The sequence below is a fragment of the Sander lucioperca genome, chromosome 14 (assembly GCF_008315115.2).
Source record: "Sander lucioperca isolate FBNREF2018 chromosome 14, SLUC_FBN_1.2, whole genome shotgun sequence".
Lineage (NCBI taxonomy): Eukaryota > Metazoa > Chordata > Actinopteri > Perciformes > Percidae > Sander > Sander lucioperca.
Window position 1 is genome coordinate 21,574,171 of NC_050186.1, and position 21,990 is coordinate 21,596,160.

Here is a 21,990-nt window from a genome sequence, read left to right on the forward strand (position 1 = left end):
GAGGCATCTAAATTGACTGTAAAAGCCTCTCATTACAGTCATGCTTTCATTTGAAAGAAAAAAAAACAACAGACTGACAGCAGCTGCACACAACAACCAGCATCGATGGCTCCGCATAATCATTGACTATAACAGGGCTTTTGGCAGAAACAACAAAGCGAGGGTTAAATTATTTTTACAGGTTTTTTGGTCCTTTTTTCTCTTCATGAAATGGTATTTCATCACTACCGCTGAAGTAAAAGCACTGCAGTACGTTTGATACTGAGATGATAAAAGGATAATTACCGCTATGATTAGCACTCTTTTAGCTTATACATTTACCTGATGGTTGTATGATTATCTACCTAAAATGAAGCCAATTTCTGCTGCTGCTGCTGCAAGAAAGAAACTACTGCAATTGCTGTACACATGTAGTTTGAGACTCCCCTTCAATTACAGCTTGTGAAACACATCAAGATGCAATTGAATACATTTAAAAACACAATTGCATCAAACAAAAAGATACTTTTTTCTTCATTGTTACAAAGAAAGTTATTTTTAATCTGCCAAAAGTGATATCATCCTCATCCTTTACTGCCTAGTCTTAGGCCAAAGAACCATTAGGATGGAGCGACAAGAAGAAAAATAAAATCTGAATAAAAAACATAAGCATAAATAAACATAAATCATTATGCAATAACTAAACCTTTTAACGGTCCAGGTAGCACCGAATCAATCTTTCTACCAAATAAATGGTCCTTATAAAAACTGTGTACAGTGAGGTCTTTTGATTGTTTCCTGAAAGATAACTTCCTGTGCAATGTCATTTTTTAATTATTCCATGAAATTCCATTAACCCCAAGCCACCCCTAAGCATTGTATTTGGAGTGGTTGCAGAAGTTTCAGATGCCGATAAATACGGAAATAAAAATGACTCTGCATGCATTGCTATATACTGCAAGGGATGAGTGAGAAAATATAGGTAAGGGGGAAAGTTGATGAAAATAGATGTTTGATCACAATGTGAAAAAGACTGGCTGTGTATCCTCCTCCTCGCCAGCAGGTGGCTGTCTGTTCCAAGCTTACACTGTCTTCAAGGATATATATATATATATATATATATATATATATATATATATATATATATATATATATATATATATATATATATATAGTTAGATGGGCAGACAGACAGATAGACAGATAAACAGATAGATAGATAGATAGATAGATAGATAGATAGATAGATAGATAGATAGATAGATAGATAAATATTTACTCATGTCACTCATACTGCCATGCTGGCAAGTGTATGTGTATGTGTGTGTGTGTGTGTGTGTGCGTGTGTGTGTGAGAGAGAGAAAGAGAGAGAGAGTGTCACGATGGTCACAGACAGGAGAGGGAGCAAGTTTTGATTATGTATGATCACAAACACCCAGTGAGGGAAGGAAGGAGAGAGAATCTTTGAAAACAAAGGAGAGGTGGAGGGGGAGAGAGAAGGGGAGACGAGGAAGGGAGAGACAGATGGAGATGGGGGAAAGGAGGGAGGGAGGGAGGAGAGAAGGATGAGGTTGGAAAGGAGGGGAGGGAGAAGTGAAGAAGGAAGGATGGATTCAAGGTGCAGGAGAAAAAACAGAAGGAATACACAATGACGGCATGGAGAGACAGATGGGGAAGCAGAGAATGACACCGGCCTTTCCCTTTACTTACAGGTGGAGATGCACAGACACAAACAGATTCATGTGAATTGAAGCAATCCCTTCCTCCCTCCATGTGTGTGAGCATGTATGTGTGTGTGTGTGTGTGTGTGTGTGTGTGTGTAAAATGCTCATCTGATGTGTGCCTTGGCATTATCAAAGTTTATACTGGCGATGTTTGCCATTGATGTTTGTGATCGATAACAAACCGCCTTCTCAATAAACAATAAGTCGTGGTGCTGCATGAGAAACGCGACACAGGCGACGTGGGAGGGGCTGCAGCAGGAACAGAAATGTGATTGGTCAGAGAATGGGGACGAAGAGTTGACTGCACCCCAGAAGAATACAGAGGAGAAAAGAAGATGGATTATCTGAAGATAGATGCTAAACTGTTTTTTAATAATCTCTCAGAGAACACCTCTCTCAAACAGTACATCCCTGAACAGGCAGCAAGCATCAGCCACTGTTCACATCACACGCACCTGTTCTTCTCACTGCAGGCAAACCAGAGTTATTAAAGTGCATATTGCAACAATGAGTGAATTTCCATCCACCTGTTTTTTGAGCAGGTTGAATTAAAGCAGAAAAAAACCTGAATAGAAATGCCAAAAATCTGAGAAAACGACTACATACAGTAGCTGTTGGAAGTTGGGTTACTGATTAGGAAAATATGCAATCATTTTTTTATTATAAGAGGGACGGCTACTACTTTTTTTGTTTGATTTTGACCCCAACCCTTGCATGGCTCTCAGAAAGCCTCGAAATAAAGAATAAAAGGGCAGCAAGTACATTTATGCAAGACGGTATGCGTGGACACAGAAGCGAAATTAACTTACATAAATATGGAAGTTTATTAATAACAAAACTTTTGAACAAGCACCAAAACAAACCCAAGCTGTTATTACTCTGCAAGCCAGGATTACACAGTGCACAGGGTCAGAATATGAGCAGAATAACATTTTGAGAGCACGATCCTGATTTTGTAAATGCTCAATTTGCAATCTGCTTTTGTTTTGTAAGATTTAAAGCCTTTGAGAGGGTTCTTGCCAACAGGTTTAAAGATGAAGGAGAGCATTGGGAAGAAACCTGACCCTGCTTAAAAGGCGAAGTTTAACAGGATAATGCCTCACAAGTCAAATCCAATAGAGTTAACTCGGCTCTAAGTTGGAGTTTGCCTGCAAAGATGTATGGACAACTTGGACGACAGTGAACAAAAGAGCAAGGTTGCTCTCTTGAATATAATAACACCATTCTACTTGCTTTCTCAAGACACTGATAATGCCCATGAGTCTGTTAACACTCGCTCTCAAAACCTCTTCTAAGCTTACAAATCTGTTAAAGGTGCCCTGCCACATGTATTTCATTACTTTGTGGTAATGTCTGAAGTTCTACCATGGACTTTGTAACATTCTTTGTGGAAAAAATGCCTTGGTTTCCTTGTTTCAAGCCATTCTAGCGTGGTATAGAAAGCCTGCGGGAAGATTTGTACCAGTTCTCATTAATATTCAACGAGCTAAGCTGCTTGACTCTGATTGGCTAACAGTTAGCCAATGTGAGCCTGGCTATCAGCATCCTTTACCCAGTGCAACTGGGCGAGCTCATGAATAGTAATGAGCTCAGGCAACACCACGTCAGACTGACCAGCTTTTGTAATTGGCCTGATTTCTCCACTTATTTCTTTTCAGTGGCTAGAGCTGACAGAGGAGGTAGCAGTTCATTTTCACATTCACGACATAACACAAACATATGGACCTAACATATTTAAAAAAAATACAAGTAAAAACGGTTTTGTGTGTTACACATCTAGATGAAAGCATATCTTGTACAACTTTGGTTCTAGCTTCTTGGTTGAAGTTTAAAGTACCAAAAATAGGAATCCAAATAAAAAGTGTTTTCATCCATGTATCCTTGAGCTGCAGGAGTGACTCTCCGTTTGTTAGCTTTTCAAACCTCCCACATGCAGGTTGCTTTAGAGGTGAGTCAACACACCCACCTGCCTGTCCCAGGCTTCACACACACACACACACACACACACACACACACACCTTAGAGAATGGCACCTTGTCTTTTCATGCACCTCTATCCATCTAAAATGCAGCTTTAGTTTCTCATCAGCAAGTCACTGCTAGTTCCTGCTGAAGTTGTAGAATATTTATCAAACTAGAATTATCAAACATTTATATTGTTAAATCAATAGCCCGGGATTCTTATTGTAGCATTGCTTTTTAGAAGTAAAAATGAGGGGGTGGAAATTCGCTGGTGCATACAGGTGCACTAAAGCAGACCTTCACTCCTGGTTATCTGTTTCTGTCCATTTCTCCATTTCTGCTACCATTTATCGCCTGGTAGCAAAACACCCCAAACCTGCAGATATAATACTATAATATGAGTGACACTCAAGTGGTGAGAAATTGCTGGTGTATCACATGCAATTTAAATAAAATTGAAACAACAATCCCTGTTTAAAGCGCTCCATTGCTCTCCAGCTCCCTTATCAAACGCTCCAGTGTGTGGGGCCGTATTAGCCATCAGAGAAACACATTGTGCCCACGGCCTGTACTTAACTATCTCTCCCTGATACAAAACATGGGTGGAAAAACACACATTTGGTTAAAAAAAAAATACCACTCTGTCTCTCACACACAGATACACAGATGCATGCACCACAGAAACAGAACTACTCTAAAAGGTTGCTTGTTATGTTCAGGAATTTAAGCTTTATTGTTGTTTGTCCAGCCATTAATATTTCACATCACATGCCACAGAGTGGGAAAACTTGAAGAATTAAATCAGAACAAGCAAGAGGCAATTTTTGAGACTCATTTAGGCCAGTGGTTCCCAACCTGGGGTCCGGGGACCCCTAAGGGGGGCGGCAAAGATCACAGGGGGTGCGCAAGTCTTTATCTGGTTATATGTTAAACAATTATGATAATACACTAGAATATATAATGTATACAAAAGTCTGTATAAAAACTCGCTTAAAATTGTAGGCAGGCTACTTAGTAGGCCAAGCTTCTGGGACCTCTTAACCTGTGACCCTTGCTGTCATCAGGTCAGCTGCTAGCTGCTATCATCCTCATTTTTCCTGCTGCCACAGTATCACTATTTTATGAATGAAACATGGCGGAGAAACGTAAAAATGCTGATAACTCCTCTGTATCAAAAAAGAAAGTAAGGCTCTATCTCGAGAGTTACCTCAACTTCGGTTTCGGAGGGTGGGCTCAGCTTTTCTTAGACATAAGTAGGGGGGCGCCAAGGAAAAAAGGTTGGGAACCACTGATTTAGGCCATACTTACTATACCAAAAGGTTGGATTTGTGTGAATATATGCACAGGATTGTATGTTCTACATTATACTGGCAATGCGTGACTAACATGCATGTGATTAAGTTATTAACAGAGAATGGTAAAATTAACTTCAGTCAGTGGTAATGAAAAATGTATTCAGAAAAAAAAAAAAAAAAACTTTTCATGATGCATTTACCTCAAATCGCGAAACACAACAGCACATTAGCCGCTTACAATAATAAAAATAAGCGCCATCAATATCAGTGATCTGGCATTACTATGGATGGGAACCAAATGTTATGGGTTCACAACAACTGGACAAAGTCTAGTACTATTGCTGCTATCTAATACTTTTATCTGCACAACACATTCTCACTCCCATCGCGGAAAAGAAGAAAGCGACAGTTGGGTTTAGGAAAAGAGACATGCGGAGAAGCAGACGTCAGCTAACATTCGTGAACACCATCACAAAACTAATCTACGTGATGCTAAATATGTCTTTTAGTTGTGTAAATATCCAACATTAGCAAAAGAACATATTAATAAATGATTCAAATATAACTTTTCATCCATCCACACGATGTTGACTACACGTTCAAACGAGGCCACGCCCCTTTAGGAGACAGGAAGTGTGTACCGTTTCATACTATTGGCGCTGCTTGAAATGCGCTATCTTTAGTGTAGAGGATCTTTGATACTACTCGCAACCATTGTCCCTCTTAACACTACGCCATCTTCAAGCACCGCGTAGCTGCTGCTCTGCCCGGTGCGTTCTACACACACGCTGAAGGGTGCTTTTTGCGTCGTATCTGACGCTGACAGCCACTGTTCAAGCGTCCGTATTTTACGAGTTCGGAGTGAGAACCGGTTGATCTGCATGACCAGATCTGAGTCTTGTGACTCTGACAGGAACCTCTACTAAAAAAACAGAGAAGTCATTTAGAAAATGGCGAGGACACAGCGGACTGTAATCATAACAATTACCACTGAAATGATGCTGGAGAGAGAACTGAAGACTGAGCCCGGTGCTGCTGCTCACCCATCCATAAAAGGACATTTTGAGAAGTGAGCATTTTTAAACTTACAGCTGATTAAGTGGCTGCCTCAGACATTTTAAGGTTGTGTTTCCCAAATGCTTTCGACAAAAAAAAAACATTCTCGAAACCCTCAGTGAGATTAAAGAGAAGTTTTGCTACCAACCCCTGCAGCTACGTGCCTGAAATGTAGACTGTGATGATGCAATATGACAGGATATGAACGAAAGTTACCATTAGATTCAGCGACTGAAATTTGCTGCTACACACACAAACACAAAACAATACACGTACTTCCTTTCATTCTGCCTGTTTCTCTTTCAGAACGCCACACTCACGTACGGTTAGTCAATTTATAAATAGCATGTTTCAGTGTTGGAGGGAAGGTGGGAAGTGGGAGGAAAGACGAGAAAAAGAATGCGAGGATCTGGGACTCGGTGGGAACGGAAACAAGAGAGGAGACAGGACGGAAAAATCAAAGAAAGAGAGGAAGGAAGGAAAACAGAGTGGAGCGTGAAGGTGAATCAGAGAAGGAGAGCAGACTGAGCAGGGGTTGGGGTTCGAGGAGGAGGGAGAGATGAGGAGCGATAAACGAGAGAGGGAGGGAAGGACAGATGAGGAGGAGGTGGGGGTAATAGGAGTGTTAGCGGCCTGAGGAAAAGAGGAGGATATTTTAAAGGTCTAAACACTCCTGAGGGAGGCCATGAGTGACACTTGACAACTACATCTCTGTCTCTCACAATCCTGCTTTCACCTCCTCTCTTTTCAGTTCTTTTTATTTTTATTTTTCACCCTCCTGATACTTTGTTTCTCTCACATCATCCACTACAACCACTTCCTCTCTCTTCTCTTTCATCCCCTCTCCTGCTCGTCCTTCAGCCCTTCATCAGACTACTGCGCTCTGTACTTCTGTACGCCTCCAGTTAAGACGTATTCTTTCAATCACTTTGTTTTTTTCCCCCTTTTCACAGCCACTCTGTCGCCTTCTATCGCAGTCTGCTGCTCACTTGTTTTTCCCAGTGCCCCCCCCACTCCTTCCAACTCTAACTCACAAACAGCAACATTAGCAAGCCCTCTCACATTTACAGACTCTCACACACACACACACACACACACACACACACACACACACAGGAAACACAAATCTATAAATACGAGCGAGCAGCGTATGGCCACCAAGCACTAAAAAGACCACTAAAATTATGAGTGCACAGAAATTACTGCAATCAGCAAGCAATTATGATGAATAAAAAAAGGATTGTTTATAATCTTAGAGGCTAAAAGCTTCTTTATTCCTTTCAGCAAGGCACTTTAGAAAATAGGTATAACAGCTGGAGAGAGAGAGCTTATGGAATTAAATGGAGGAGAAAGGAAAAGGTGAGTGGGAGAAAACAAAGAAAGAGAGAGCTATGTGAAAATCAGCATAATCGAACAGTGTGTTGCACATCAAAGTTTATTTTATGAAAAACTACATACACACTACTGTTTTACATTGCAAAACCTCTTCCCTGCACTGGTCTCCTGCAGTGAACATCTTAGTTTCAAAGTTTCAAACTTTGACATATACCAGTCCGTGATTCACTCAACATCCTCAAAGTCAAAATAATTCATCATTTCTGCTTTAAAAAAATAATATGAATATGAATTATGAATAAAAAAGAGCGTTGAAAAAAAGTGACAAAAACTTTGGGAAAAAAGGCGCCAAAAGAAAGGTACAACCAGTCACAGTAATGGTCGACGGACAGACAACACAAGGGTTAAATTGTTAAATATTCTGCCAATAGCCTTAGAAGACATTATTTACCAAAAACCAATCAAATTAGAGGATTTGTTTTCACGTCAGTTTTAACGTCAATCATTGTGGACAAGTAAGTTAGAGGAGTTTTACATATACCATGTACAGCCATCTTCTTCCATATGCCTCTAATTGATTCCCAGGGAATTGTTTGCTGTGGATGTAAAATATTAGCCATGGATAAAAGAAAATGTTTTAAGTAATTTTTTATATTATATAGTTACTCCCCCAAAATTAGTGCGTATATGCAGGTTTTTTTAAACGCGGAAAAACTGACCGAAGTCAGGCGATAGACTCCTATTGCCAGTAAACGAGTATGCCTTTCTGTTTTTTCTTTCGCGTTGGATGTCGCAAATGTGCTGGAAAACAGGGTTAGTAGAAAGCAGTATCGAGGCCAGTGAAAATGTTACGGTGGTTAATTCTTTTGTTTTTAATATCTGTTGCTTATTCAGTCTCTCTTTCAAACTCGGTGCAGACTAATTTGGAACGATGTACAAGCACTGCTTGCACAGAGGCCGATGGAATTTGTGGCGGAGAGTGTCGCAGAAGTTAGCGACGAAGGCGGCAAGCATCATAGTATCGCGCACGAAAAGGGGCGAAAATTAGCGTGTCCACCCGGGTGTCATTCAATTCAATTTCAATTCAATTGTATTCATAGCGTCAAATCATAACAGGAGTTATCTCAGGACACTTTACAGACAGAGTAGGTCTAGACCACACTCTATAATTTACCAAGACCCAACAATTCCCATAGTCATGTTCCCATCACTGCCGATCAGAGCTGGAGCCGATAAATACCTGTGACTACTGCATTTGTACTGTCATTTTGTCCCGGGAATGAATTCTGATTGTAACTTTTTCCCCTAAAGACAAAATCCAGATGTTGAGCTACAGTACAAAAAGGCTTTTTATGACAGAAATTGTTTTAACAATCTAAAACATAAATGGTGAATGTTACGACTTTAGTAACAATCCCTTGCTAAAGCTGTACTGAACGACCTACAGACAAACTCTCCTCCAGGGCTAATTTGAGATATTCTGTGTAACTGCAAATACAAGCATGTGTCAGAGAAGGTTGCATTTTCCTTTTAACGTTTCGAGAGCAATTTTAAAACAAAACTAAACAAGACAGCGAAGGAAGGATGAGGATCAGAAATGATGTGCCAATCTAGGGTGCTTTGGATGATGACTTTGCTGACGAGAACAAGTGGGACAGCGGGAGAATCATAAATAATTTCAAGGCAGCTCCGTCACTGTGCACTTAGCGTAATGAGCCTTCTGAGACAAGACAAGAGCCATCCAACCCACGGCTTTTTGGTTACGGTACGTGACGGTTTTGAGCCGCCTGCAGAGAAACAAAACACACTCGCAAAAACACACAAGTGCGCCTACGTGTGCAGGCATGATGGGATCTTTCAAATCCCATTGCACTGTGCAGCCTGCATACACACGCACGCACGCACGCATGCACAGCGTGACCTTTTTGAATAAATCTGCCTATCAGTGCTCTCTGTGTTTGTGTGACAGATATGGATATGCAACACTTCCCAACATTATCTGCAGCCAGAGTTCCTCTTTCGTTTTCTGACAACTCTGTGTGTGAGCCCTTTCTCTCCATATGTCTGTACCCACTTAAAAGATTAAAGAATCCGCAAATCACACATGCACGTGCGTGCACACACACACACACACACACACACACACACACACACACACACACACACACACACACACACACACACACACACACACACACACACACACACACACACACAGAGACACATTCTGCTGCTTGCTTCCTCAAATAACATCGAGGGTAGAGGGGTTGGAGGGGAGTGAAATGGCATTGCTCTCTAAATGATCCAGAGCAAATGAGTTTATCTCAGAGAGAGACACCCCAAACCATTCAGGATCAAACTAGGTCACACTCGGAGAGAGGGAGAGGGAGAGACAGGAGGAGAAAAGAGGGAGAAAACACAAACGAGAAGGGAAAAACATAAAGAGGCAGAGAGGAAGAAGAATAAGGAGAGAGAAAAGGAGGAGTTGAAGAGCGACCCCGGCTGAGTTTACCTCCTCTCTCCGGTCCCTCTGCCTCTTCTCCTCTCGCTCCCTTGTAAACACAGCGAAGATGACATTTCGAGTTGTCCCCTCTCCTACAAGAGCTGTCACCTATATTCAAATTACATCAAGTCACTTGAGGGAGGGGAGGGGAGCAAAGCAAGGTGCTTCAAAGGAGTTTTTTTTTTTTTTTAACGGGACCAAGAACTGAGGACGTGCTCAGTGTGGAGTGGAAAATCTGCTGTTTGAACAAACAACAGAGTGAATTGTTTCTTTGTGGTGGCACTTCAGTAGTTTAAAGGGATTGGGTTACAGTTTGACTACAGTGCAGTATCAGAACTTTGCTGTACTTGTACTGGGTGTAACACATTTAAAGACTTTTAAATGATACCACATGGCGAGATTAACTTGCAAATGGGACCCCAGGGGCAACAATGAGCGGAGGGCCCCTCTTGCCCTAACCACTGTCACTGCACACAGTAGAATACACATGGCATCTTAATTATATTGTGCCGAGAGACCAAGAGACCAACCAGTGTCGCTGCGGTAGAATGCCACCTGCTTCGGGGGTTTGCTGTATACCAATTAGCCTGATCCTAATCAGGTTTGATATTTGGTGGAAGATTGTCCGATCTTTCTCTCAAACATAAAGGCAGCTGCATCCTGTTTAAGACACCTTGCTATATTTTGTTTGCTAATTCTGTATCTTATTCTTCTTCCAGCTTACTTTCTAAGCTGTGAATGTGTTGAATGGGCAGCAATAGGTTTCATCAATAATACCTTAAAGTAAGTTTTGATAGATTTTAGGAGAGCTGGAGAGTATTGATTGAGAAAAGAGAGCGAAGGCAGAAAGGTACAAAGCTGCATGTTTTTTTTTTTTTTTTAAATAAATGAGAATTAGAGATATTGAATTTCAATCTGACTGTGAAAAGAGCATTATTATTATTATTATTATTATTATTATTATTATTATTATCAGCTGTTTGTGGAGGGTTTAAACATGTTAAAGGCTTATTGTTTTTTACTTTTTATGAAAACTGGTGTGTAGTTAACATTTTATTTTAGATTCTACAAACACTGTCTGTTCACGCTGAAGCCCCAGGCTGTCTGAGGAGGGGAGATCTCTGAATTTCTTTCTCCAATATTTCTTGTTTTTTTCCCCTTATGTCCCAGGGATGTTTATCATTGTTTTCTTAGAGAGCTCAGGGTAGGTCAGGTCCTACTGCTGTTATGAGCCTGTAAAAACACACCGACACATTGCATCTGATATTGGGCGATATAAATGTGAAAAAATGAGTAGTAATCTGATATTATTTATATAATATGATGATTTATCAAAAATCAGGGTCAAAAACTGACTATAAAAATACTGCTTTTTTGAAGCATTTATTTTAAAATTTACTCTTAATTACGTTATCTTTTCTATTTTTGGAAGCTCTCTCCCTCCCTCCTGCAGAAACAAAATGCTCACAGCTATTGGTTTGAGTTTTACCAAATGAACAGAACAGTGCGAAAGAACCCTGAGTTACTATTTTGTTCTTACAGAGGCAAAATTAACATTTTCTTATATCAAAATATTCCAGACTTGAAATGAAGTTTTAGCTATTGTATTCTCAGTGGCCCAGGCTAAATAACTTATTCTCCATGTTAAGCTGTGAATAAAGAGAACAGACCTGAGTCACACTGAATATCTGACTCTGCGTTTGCCAAGTGCACATTCATCCACTCCACTTTGGCTTATCACTCCAGCAAGTGTGAGAAAGAACTCCAGAGTCAATTTGGCACACAATACCAGCTGGCTGAGCAGCACAGTTTAGAGGTTAAGCTACTGGGGTAATACCTGCACGGGAATGTGAGAATGCAAAAGTGGGTTGTAATATTTTAAGGACTCGGGGTGCGCTCAATATCAGCCTTGCCAGAAACTTGGAATGGGGTTGAGAGTGGAGAAGAGATCAGTTAGATCAACCGCTCCCTGAGTTATTTCAAGCGTTTGGAATATATACAAGTGCTATTTTGCCCAGGTCTGCAGCCAAGGGATGACTTTTAATATTCAACCTACTTCACTGCTCAGTTCACAACCTCCTGCGCGCACACACACACACACACACACACACACACACACACACACACACACACACAGACACACACACACACACACACACACATCACATGTCACTTCAAGCCACTTCAAACACACTTCATGCTACAACTTCAAGTCCCACAGGCCCAAATCGGGGACATGTTCTCCTGACAGCCAATCATCACACCCCTGAATGTGGGGATGTGACTCTGTGTCAATCACTGAGACTCAGATGATTTTTATATGCATATGTGTGTGTGTGTGTGTGTGTGTGTGCGTGTGTGCGTGCGTGCGTGCGTGTGTGTGTGTGAGAGAGAAATAAATAGACCCAATCATCAACAGCCAATCATCAAGACAGCTATTTGGACACTTGGGTGCCCCGGCAATGCCATGGCAACAGCATCTGTCTGTTACCAGGTAACTGTGAATAGTCAATGAGCTTGGGGCGTAGGCAAGAGCAGAGAGGCATTGTGGGAGAAGCAGAGGTCAAAAGAGGGGCACACGCACTCACACACAGGAGAGGGTGGAAGGTCAAACATGCAGACAGGTGGCCTGTGGAGGTCTGAAGATTTAAATGCATCCGTGCACAATAGACACACAAACATGCACACAGAGCACAGGCACACGCATACATAAACATGAAGACAACAACCTAAAAGCCCACAAAATACCCTGATTAATGCAGAGGAATAAATGAGGACAAAACACACACACACGCGCACACACGCGCGCGCACACACACACACACACACACACACACACATCACACATCACATGTCACTTCAAGCCATTTCACGAGTAGGAGAGACTGTGCAGCAGATACTTAGAAAGTGAGAATAATAAACGCGCGCACTTTTAGAAATTACACAAACAAAGAAAAACACACAACCATAAAACATACATATTTCTATGAATGAACACAGTTGAGCTGACACACGTTCTATTAATACACTGTACACGCATATGGCATCCACAGTCACGGTTTCACACACACTTACAAACACATCTGTATACACACACACTGACTAATCTTCTCACCCTTTTAGATGGCCTCTCGCATCTAAACTGTCTGGGGAGTGGGTATTACACTAATAGCTGCAAACTAGTGTGTGTGTGTGTGTGTGTGTGTGTGTGTGTGTGTGTGTGTGTGTGTGTGTGTGTGCGTGTGTGTGTGTGTGCATGTGTGTTTATGTGAGACAGAGAGAAGGGACATTAGACAGTCTAGAGATACAGTCAGTATTCGTGAGTGCCAGTAACACTGAGAGTGAGGAGGTTTTCGGATCATGGATATATTTCACATTTGTAAACATCATATCCAGATTTCTGGGGGGGGTGGTATGGGTTGTTATCTGCATGTTATATCAGCAATTCTAGAGAGCTGGATTCATGAGATTACATCTGGGCTAGCCTCTACCAACGTTAGCTTCTGTAACACAATGTAATCTTGCATTCAGCATTTTTTTTTCACATGAAAAAAAGAAGAATATTTCATGAAATTATTTTTCGCATTCTGGGACAAATCGCCATCCACTACAGCACTGATTTGTGATTTTAACGAAGCTTGACAACGATTACTTTGTGAGCACAAAAAAACTACAGCTCCCATGAAAATGTACAAGCACAGGCGCTGGTACTTACATCATCGTAACTTAGTTTCGTCCATTTCCATAAAACTCACCAAGGCTTACTTCTAAGGTCATTTTACAGGGCTCCGTTTTCTCTGTCCTGCTGTTATTACAGACAGGTATGTGGCTTATGGGAAATGGTGTTCATTTAAGGCTGCTAAAAACAGAACAATTAAATAAATAATTCAAACGAGGAAAAAAGAAAAATAATAAAAAGCGAGCAGGCTTTGCAGAGGTTTTCTGGCACCGTTTGTCCGCTTATTGACGCACGGCTGGAAAACACTTTAATGGCCTTGAAAGACAAAATAATACAGATGTCACCATTTATATCTTTTGCATCATCCCTTTCACTCGTCTAATGGTTAGAGTGCCCGCAGTGTTAAGATGGTGGGCGGTGTCAGCTGTTTTAATACAGACTGCCACTGATGAGACCCATAAGAAAGTATTTGTGCCACTTTCGGTCCCCTTTGCGAATATAAAATGTTCAGAGTGCTGACCTTTTGTTCTATTTCGGTGAATAAATTCGAACTGAAACTCAAAAAATATTCATTATAAGAGCGCTTGGTAAATAATTTGTTCCTGAAATTTGTTTTTTTTTATTTGAGAATTGAGAAAGAGCACGTTTGTCTGTTTGCCACAGTCAGCTGAGTGTTTGTCTAGTGTGTTTTTCAGCTGCCTTTCCTTTTTATTTGCATGTATCCTATATTTAGCCAGAAAGGTCCCATTAAAATACAATATCTTGTCTGCAGGGAGTCGTGGTCAAGATGGACAGCAAAACAAAGAGTTTCATATACAAGACAGTAACAGATAACATCACGGGAAAAAAAACATACACATAGGAATGACAAGCTGAAAGAATCACAGCAAATACTTACCTGCTACACTCAAAAAATTGAATCAGGGGGGTTGTGCACTTTAAATAGTTGTTTAATGTTCAGTTTACTTAAAATACATGTCTTTGTTAGGTTAAAATGTTATTTTCAAGTTAAGTCCATGTAATTGTGTCTATTGTTACCTGTAAAAAATATTAATGTGTTGATAAATGCCAAAACATTTAATTAAAGTGAATGAATTAGGATTACAATACTTGTTACATCCTGAAGATGGCAGTATAAAACACCAGCTGCCATTTAAACCAAAAAAGGAGAAGAAGACTGAGATGCGTCAGACTGCGCATGCGTATAGCTTTGAACTCCTGACCTGACCCCACCTGACCCTCCTTCGGTTAATTTCGGTAACGGAAAAGTTACAGTTGGTGTTTGGTGTCTTATTTGGAAAAAGGTAGGAGGACATTTTCTTTCACTTGAACCTGTTGTGTAATATTTTCATGTTGAGCATGATTGTACTTTGTGTTTGTGATGCAAACTGCTGTAAAATCAGGTGGGTCTTTGACATGTTCGCTAGCAGACTTAGCTAGCTAGCTAGCTAACGTTAGCTGTATGACCCAGGTCGGTTTGCTGTTTATCCAGCAGGGCGCTGCTTAGCTATATCTAACGTGTGTTGTAGTGTTTCTAAACTTGAATTTAGTGCTGGTGGCCCAATGTAATTAGCTCAGATTAGTGGTTAGCTCCGGTCAGCTCGAGTGGAGCAGAGGGAGAGGGTGAACAACCAGAAAAATGACGTTCGGGGTCGCTTCCACAGTGGTGTGGCCGCGGCGCTTTCGCGGTTTATTAGAACAGGTAATCCGGCAGGCCACAACACCACAAGCAGCATGCTGCTACTAACGTTAGCCTCTGAGCCTGAAGTGAATGTTGTGGCTGTGTCATGCTCGCTGCGCGCTAAACTTTCTGCATTTAGCTAATACAGATAAACAATAGAAAAGGTGCCCATTTGTGGAGTTGACCCATCCACTTATTTGTGGTGAATTTGGAAGTTTACTTTGCACATTTATTTAGAGTATAAAATATATAGCCCCCCCAGCCAAATCATTAATTATTTTTTTAATTGGGTTGAGTGTGTGAAAGTCATGCTAAAGAATGATGTAAAAGCAGGCTTTAAGGACATTTTTGTCATACTGTAGCTCAGCAACACTATGTAACTACAGCTCGCGCTACCCTCCACTTCGGTCCCCCTACAGGTTGTCTCATTGGAACTACAGCTCGCGCTACCAGCCGCTTCGGTCCCCCTACAGGTTGTCTCATTGGAACTACAGCTTGCGCTACCCTCCACTTCGGTCCCCCTACAGGTTGTCTCATTGGAACTACAACTCGCGCTACCCTCCACTTCGGTCCCCCTACAGGTTGTCTCATTGGAACTACAGCTCGCGCTACCCTCCACTTCGGTCCCACTACAGGTTGTCTCATTGGAACTACAGTTAAGTGTTGCTTTAAGAACCATGTAAAATGTGCCCCAATAATTGATCTGTTAACATCTTTATACATTTATTTGTCTCTTTTAGTAATCATTATTTTGCAACATTTCAGATCCTGAACAATTGCTTCGTTGATGATTTGTGCTCCTGTCTGGATAAGACCTACTCATAAAAGGTAAGATCATAACTAGCTACCTAATTACTGCAAAATCAGGTTTTGCATATTTTTAGGAACATTTATTAGATGACAGCTTCATTATCATTATCTAGCTTGCATGTGGTACGTTATGGCAGAACATAGAAAAACCTTTTTTATGAGTTATTACTAAAATAATGAATGTTGACTGTTTTAGTAGTAGGTACCATTAATATAATTTGTGTTTGTGGACATGTTTTCAGATGGAGGCAGAATTTGTCTTACTACTACTACTCCCCTTCTCTCAAAGTTCCTTACACAACTTGACCAATGCACTGAGCAGCTCATGAAAGTGTTGAAGAACAAAGGAGGCTCTGCAGGGAGCAAAATCAGGATCATTATGGCCCCAATGACACAGGTATGTTTTGTTGTTGGTAGAAAATATTATGGAATTATAAGTTGATGTTGACTAGTGAATCTGACTGACTAGACAGTATCTGTGAATGCACCCTTAAGAATAGGCTATAAAGTTGGGTTTTGATAGTTGCCTGAACAGCAACTCTTGTGCTTCTTTCAAATTTTTTATTTGCAGCCACCTCTGAATATAAACACAGATCAGTCACTGTAGCTGTGTTTAGGGATCAAATGTATTGAAATTTGGAATGAGAAAAAGTTTGCTTCTCAACATACAGCACTGATCACACAAACAATTGAGGCCGGTTTTCGGGTTTAACTATTAGTGAGTGTTGTGAGAAGGTAAGGGACAAAAACTTCAGTTTTCGTACGTGAAAGAGATTTAAAACAAACAAGATTCTTTACTGTTTTTTTCTTTCCCTTCCCTGTTAAATGTGGACATCTACAAAGTGGTGGTAACCTTGTTTGAGATGTCATCCAATTAACATGTTTATAGAAATGTGGGTTTGTGTACGCATTATTGTACTGTATTGTACATCTAGAGTTTTTTTCGGACATTAACAGTAAGGTGATAATTTTACTTCCAGTTAATTAGTGAGGTTGTAGTGGGTGTTGGCGGTGTACAGTTTTAATGTACAAATGTTTTAGTATTGTCTACCTACGTGAGAATATTAGGAACACAATGTAAACAAAAACAATGAAGATGAAAATATCTAAGTATAGTTAAAAAGAATCTATAGCAGAGCTGTTGGATTGCATTAGATTGCCCTACCTAATAAAGTGCTTAGTCAGTGTTTATTAAATGTAAATGATAAAAATGATCTCTAGTTTGTTAGTCACCCAGCATTACTTCATCTTATTATTTATACACATACTGTTGGGTGATGCTATTAAAATTATTATATATAGGTAATCTGAATTGCATAGGTAAAACATTTTCTAATATAATTGTTTTTCTCCTTGCTCTTTCTCCTCTGTAAAGGAAGCCGATGCTACAGCTGTTGAGAGGGAGCTTGAGAAGTCACCTTTGGTATCTACAGCATCAATGTTAAGGGAGGTGATACCACCACTCCTCCAGCCGTTGTTGGAATTGTGATTGAGGGTGTTGAAGTTCTGCACGACTTGGGAGACTTTGCCTCTGCATGTGCCCTCAGTTATCCTAACGGACTAAAAGCCTTCTTTGAAGTACTTCAAAAGCTCTTCCTTCAAATGGATGCTTGCAGACTTTCAACCAAGGTACAGCTGCTCAAGAACTAACTGTACGAATGAGACAATCACTTATGTGGATGCTGAATGTTCCATAGAACAGGAGAAATATTTTGGGCCGAAACTGAATAAAATTATTACCTGTTTGAAAATAGAGCAGAGAAACTTCACTTGAGGAAAACAACCAATTGTTTTGCAAACTTTTGAAAAACTTTTACCATACATGAAAAGTGGTAGTTGAGTGGCACTACTAGAGAAGTGATGTAGAATTGAGAGACCATGCTGCGCAAAAAACAGTTGATATTTAACTATGGATATTTTGTGGATGTTTTAAACACTAAGCTGCATCAAAAACAACTGCAAGGAAGTTCAATCATCAGACCATCTTTCATATACCCGTTAAAGAAATACTACTTTAACAGAGAGTGGATGTTTGTTAAAGTGTTAACATCTAAAATAAAGTTTCCAGTGGAAAGGCAGTTAGATGGAGAGACTATTATTTTGTTGTAAACAAATTTGAAAATTGTAAAAAGTATTAATTATTTATTAAACCGTAAAAAGTATGTTATTTATTAAAAAGTGTGAATTATTTATTAATTTGCTATCAATCAATTGATTTGCAGCTGTAATTCCATGTTACAAATGTGTACATGCATTTAAATGTTACTTTATTGTATACAATGTTACTGTAGTGTACAGAATTGCACCAAAATGTTACTGAATCACTGCTGTGTTGGTGAATAAAGGAAATAAGAAAACTATGTTGGGTGTACCAAATTCATTTGTGTGGAACCTGTTGACAAACTTGAATTATGTCAAAGTAAATAGTAAAACTTATAGTAGATGAAAACCTAATGTTTTCATTAACTGAAATTAAATGTATTATTTAATGACTACAAATAAGATGTATGCTTAATTGACAAATGTAAAATATGTAGCCTGTACATATATTATTGAGGTTAATATAACGTAACTGACTTAATTTGGTTAAGCTTAAATATCTCTTGTTGATCAGAAGTAAAACATTGTAATTAGCTGAATTTACAATCATTGTGTTACTGTAACATAAGTTAGTTAAATTAAATGACCTTAATATTTTTGCTTTTAACTAACCGAATAAAAATACGTGGAACCTGTTGACATAATAAATTTAGTTAAAGTCAATGATTCAATTTTTTTCAGTGTAAAAGCACCAACATTGTCCCGTGAAAACTAACTTTAAAGTATTTTTAAACACTTCTAAAGGGGGTAAAGATTTCAAGTTAAGTATGCCCTTTAGCTCATTCCAGGCATGCAGGGTGTGAAAGGAAAAGGCAGATTTACCAAGCTCTGTTCGGATGGTTGAGACTTTAAGGAGAACTTTCTCTGATAGTGTTACAGCTACTGGAGTAATTAGTAGTAAACTGGATATGTACTGCAGTAATTTAGTCAGCAAAGCTTTGAAAATAAAAATTAAACATATGCGTATTTCTACTTAAACACAGTGGAGTCCATTGAACCATTATATGTAAGTTACCATGATGTGTACAGAAGCTTACACCAGTTATAAACTGCATGCAGCACGATAGACTACATCCAGTTTTTCATAAGAGATGAAGATGCATGCATGATTACATCACCATAGTCTAACACTGACAAAAAGGTTAATTAATGTGAATGATGGTTCACACCTCTGTGTCTGTCTGTATTGTGTATTTGTGGCCTTTCGGTCTCTATGATTAAAGTTTGTGTGTTTCTGTTTGTGTGTCAGTGTTTAGGTCAGTGTGTGTGTGTGTGTGTGTGTGTGTGTCACTTCTTGTGACACTGTTATCTGCTCGTGGGGAACCATATGTTTGCTGCCATCCAATGCCACACTGAATCACTCTCTCTCTCACACACACACACACACACACACACACACACACACACACACACACACACACACACCAAGGCCCCCTTGGCCTCACTGTCCTTGGAACCCTATCGGTCATCTGTCCCCTCGCTGCTGACCTACACACACAGCACTCTCTCGCACGCACGCACGCACGCACGCACGCACGCACGCACGCACGCACAAAACACACAAACACACACACACACACACACACACACACACATACAAATGCACACAAAGGGCACAGATATAAACAGAATTATGAAAAGGGGCAGAAACAATGTGTGCACAAACATCAACACACACCCACACAGCTGCCCACTGTGTTCCAGATTCAATGCATCCTTATAAGAGAAGCACAGCCGAATTTAGAAACTCTGTAAGATGTTTTATACTAACAGGCTTAATATTATTATTTTAAAGACAATAAATAGCAGACCTTTCGCCTCTATCAATCTCAAAGACGCTGCAAATATATTCGCAACATTGGCAGTTTAGTTCACATTAACCCATAAGAACCAAGACCTATTTCGCCTTAAAGGAAAATGATGGGGGACATAACACAGACTAAATAGACCACACTGCACACCATCAAGCGCACCAAACATTGTAAACAAATGTCACAAGGTGTCAACGGTCGCTCGTCTATTGGACATATTATCTGACTGAATCTCGCCAACACTTTCTGGTCTCAAATCATGGAGCGACACCAAATTTATTCAGTCTTGAGTTTCATGGTTTTGCTTTGGTGTTTTTAATATTTTAGAAGAAGGCAAATAATACAAGCAGCTGGCAAGACAGACAGCAAGCGAAGGAGAAGGTGGGTCCTGATGAGAGATAAATTATCATCCTTTAAATCACAGTTCCAGAATTGTGTGCATGTTTGAATAAATTGAAAATAAAAAAATAGTAAATGCACTGATTTTATCACTGCCTATATTTTGGTCAGATCACGTTCTCTAGTGCACGTGGAAGCGAACCGGGGCCCACGTTTTCAGGGTAGAGGCACTTCAGCCAAAAGTGTGGGGTTTAATTGCTCAATAGGTAATCTATTTGGATACTTCTTCCACCACTGTCTGCCTTTAAAGCATGCTGCATTCTCGCTTTCTTGCATTTAGATCAGGCAATGAGACTGAGTACAAAGCTGCGAAGTATGGACTGAAAAAAGCCATCAGAGCGGCCAAAAGGCAGTAGAGAGAGAAGCTGGATGGCTTCTACTCTACTGCTGACTATGGGTAGATGTGGCAAGGCCTGCAGCATATCTAAGAGTACAGGACCCCCACCAGCACCATCAGTTCCACAGACAGCCTGCCGGATGACCTCAATACCTTTTATACCCGCTTTGAGACCTCCAGCTACAGCATAGAGAGGAGGCACACATACGCATTATTACAAATACTGGCACTCCACAGGGATGCGTCCTCAGCCCCATCCTCTACACCCTGTTCACCCACGATTGTGTCACCTCCCACAAGGACAACATCATCCTAAAGTTTGCGGATGACACCGCAGTGATAGGATGCATCACTGGCGGGGACGAAGCAGCCTACAGGAGGGAGGTGGCCAGTCTGGTGTCATGGTGTGAGGACAACAACCTCACCCTCAACACGGACAAGACGAAGGAGATGATAGTGGACATGAGGAAGAAGAGGAGACCTCATCTGCCACTGTACATCCGGGGAGCTCAAAGTAGAGAGGCTGAGCAGCTTCAAATACCTGGGCGTCCACATAAGTGAGGACCTCACTTGGACACTTAACACCACACAGCTGGTAAAGAGGGGCTAACAGCGGCTGTATTTTCTGAGGAGGCTGAGGAAGTTTGGCACATCACCTAAGATCCTCAGCAACTTCTACAGCTGCATTGTTGAGAGCATCTTGACCAGCTGCATCACTGTGTTGTACGGCAGCACTACTGCTCCACAAACGCCTGCAGAGTAGAAGAGAAGACTGCAGAGAAGATCAGGACTCCACTGCCCTCTCTGCAGACAGAGCATCTACCATTGCAGAGTCCACAGGAGAGCCGCCTCCATCCTTAAAGACCCCACCCATCCACAGCACGGACTGTGCACACTTCTACCCTCAGGCCAGAGGTACAGAAGTGTTAAATGCAGGACCTCCAGACTAAAGAACTATTTCTTTCCTGCTGCCATCAGACTCCTAAACAGCAGATAGGAGTTTATACTCATAACTGTACTCAACTGTTTACATATTTCCAGTTTGCACATACATAACTTGCACTATTTACATTTGCACTGTTTACTTTTATTATTATTAGTATTATTATTGTTGCTTTATTTTTCACATGCTGCCTTTTAAAATTGTTTTATTTTGTATATTTGTCTTATATATTATAGATTTTACATTGTTCTGCATTCTGTGGACAGCAAAGGAAGAATTTCATTGTACAGGGAAACATGTTTCCTTACTGTGCATATGACAATAAAACTTTGAACTTTGAAAACTTTGAACATGGGGGATGTTTTAATCACAGATTC

At 40.4% G+C, this 21,990-nt stretch overlaps 1 protein-coding gene and 1 long non-coding RNA gene across 2 annotated transcripts in view; one reads left to right on the forward strand and one right to left on the reverse strand.

Moving 5' to 3' along the window:
- The window catches only part of pvrl2l (PVR cell adhesion molecule related 2 like), a 325,590-nt gene that overhangs the window by 12,063 nt on the left and 291,537 nt on the right, over positions 1–21,990 (reverse strand). The window lies entirely within an intron of this gene.
- LOC118493043 lies at positions 16,135–17,909 on the forward strand. The gene is made up of 3 exons (XR_004894968.1): positions 16,135–16,146; positions 16,266–16,420; positions 17,399–17,909. It is a non-coding gene; the product is annotated as an uncharacterized LOC118493043 (long non-coding RNA).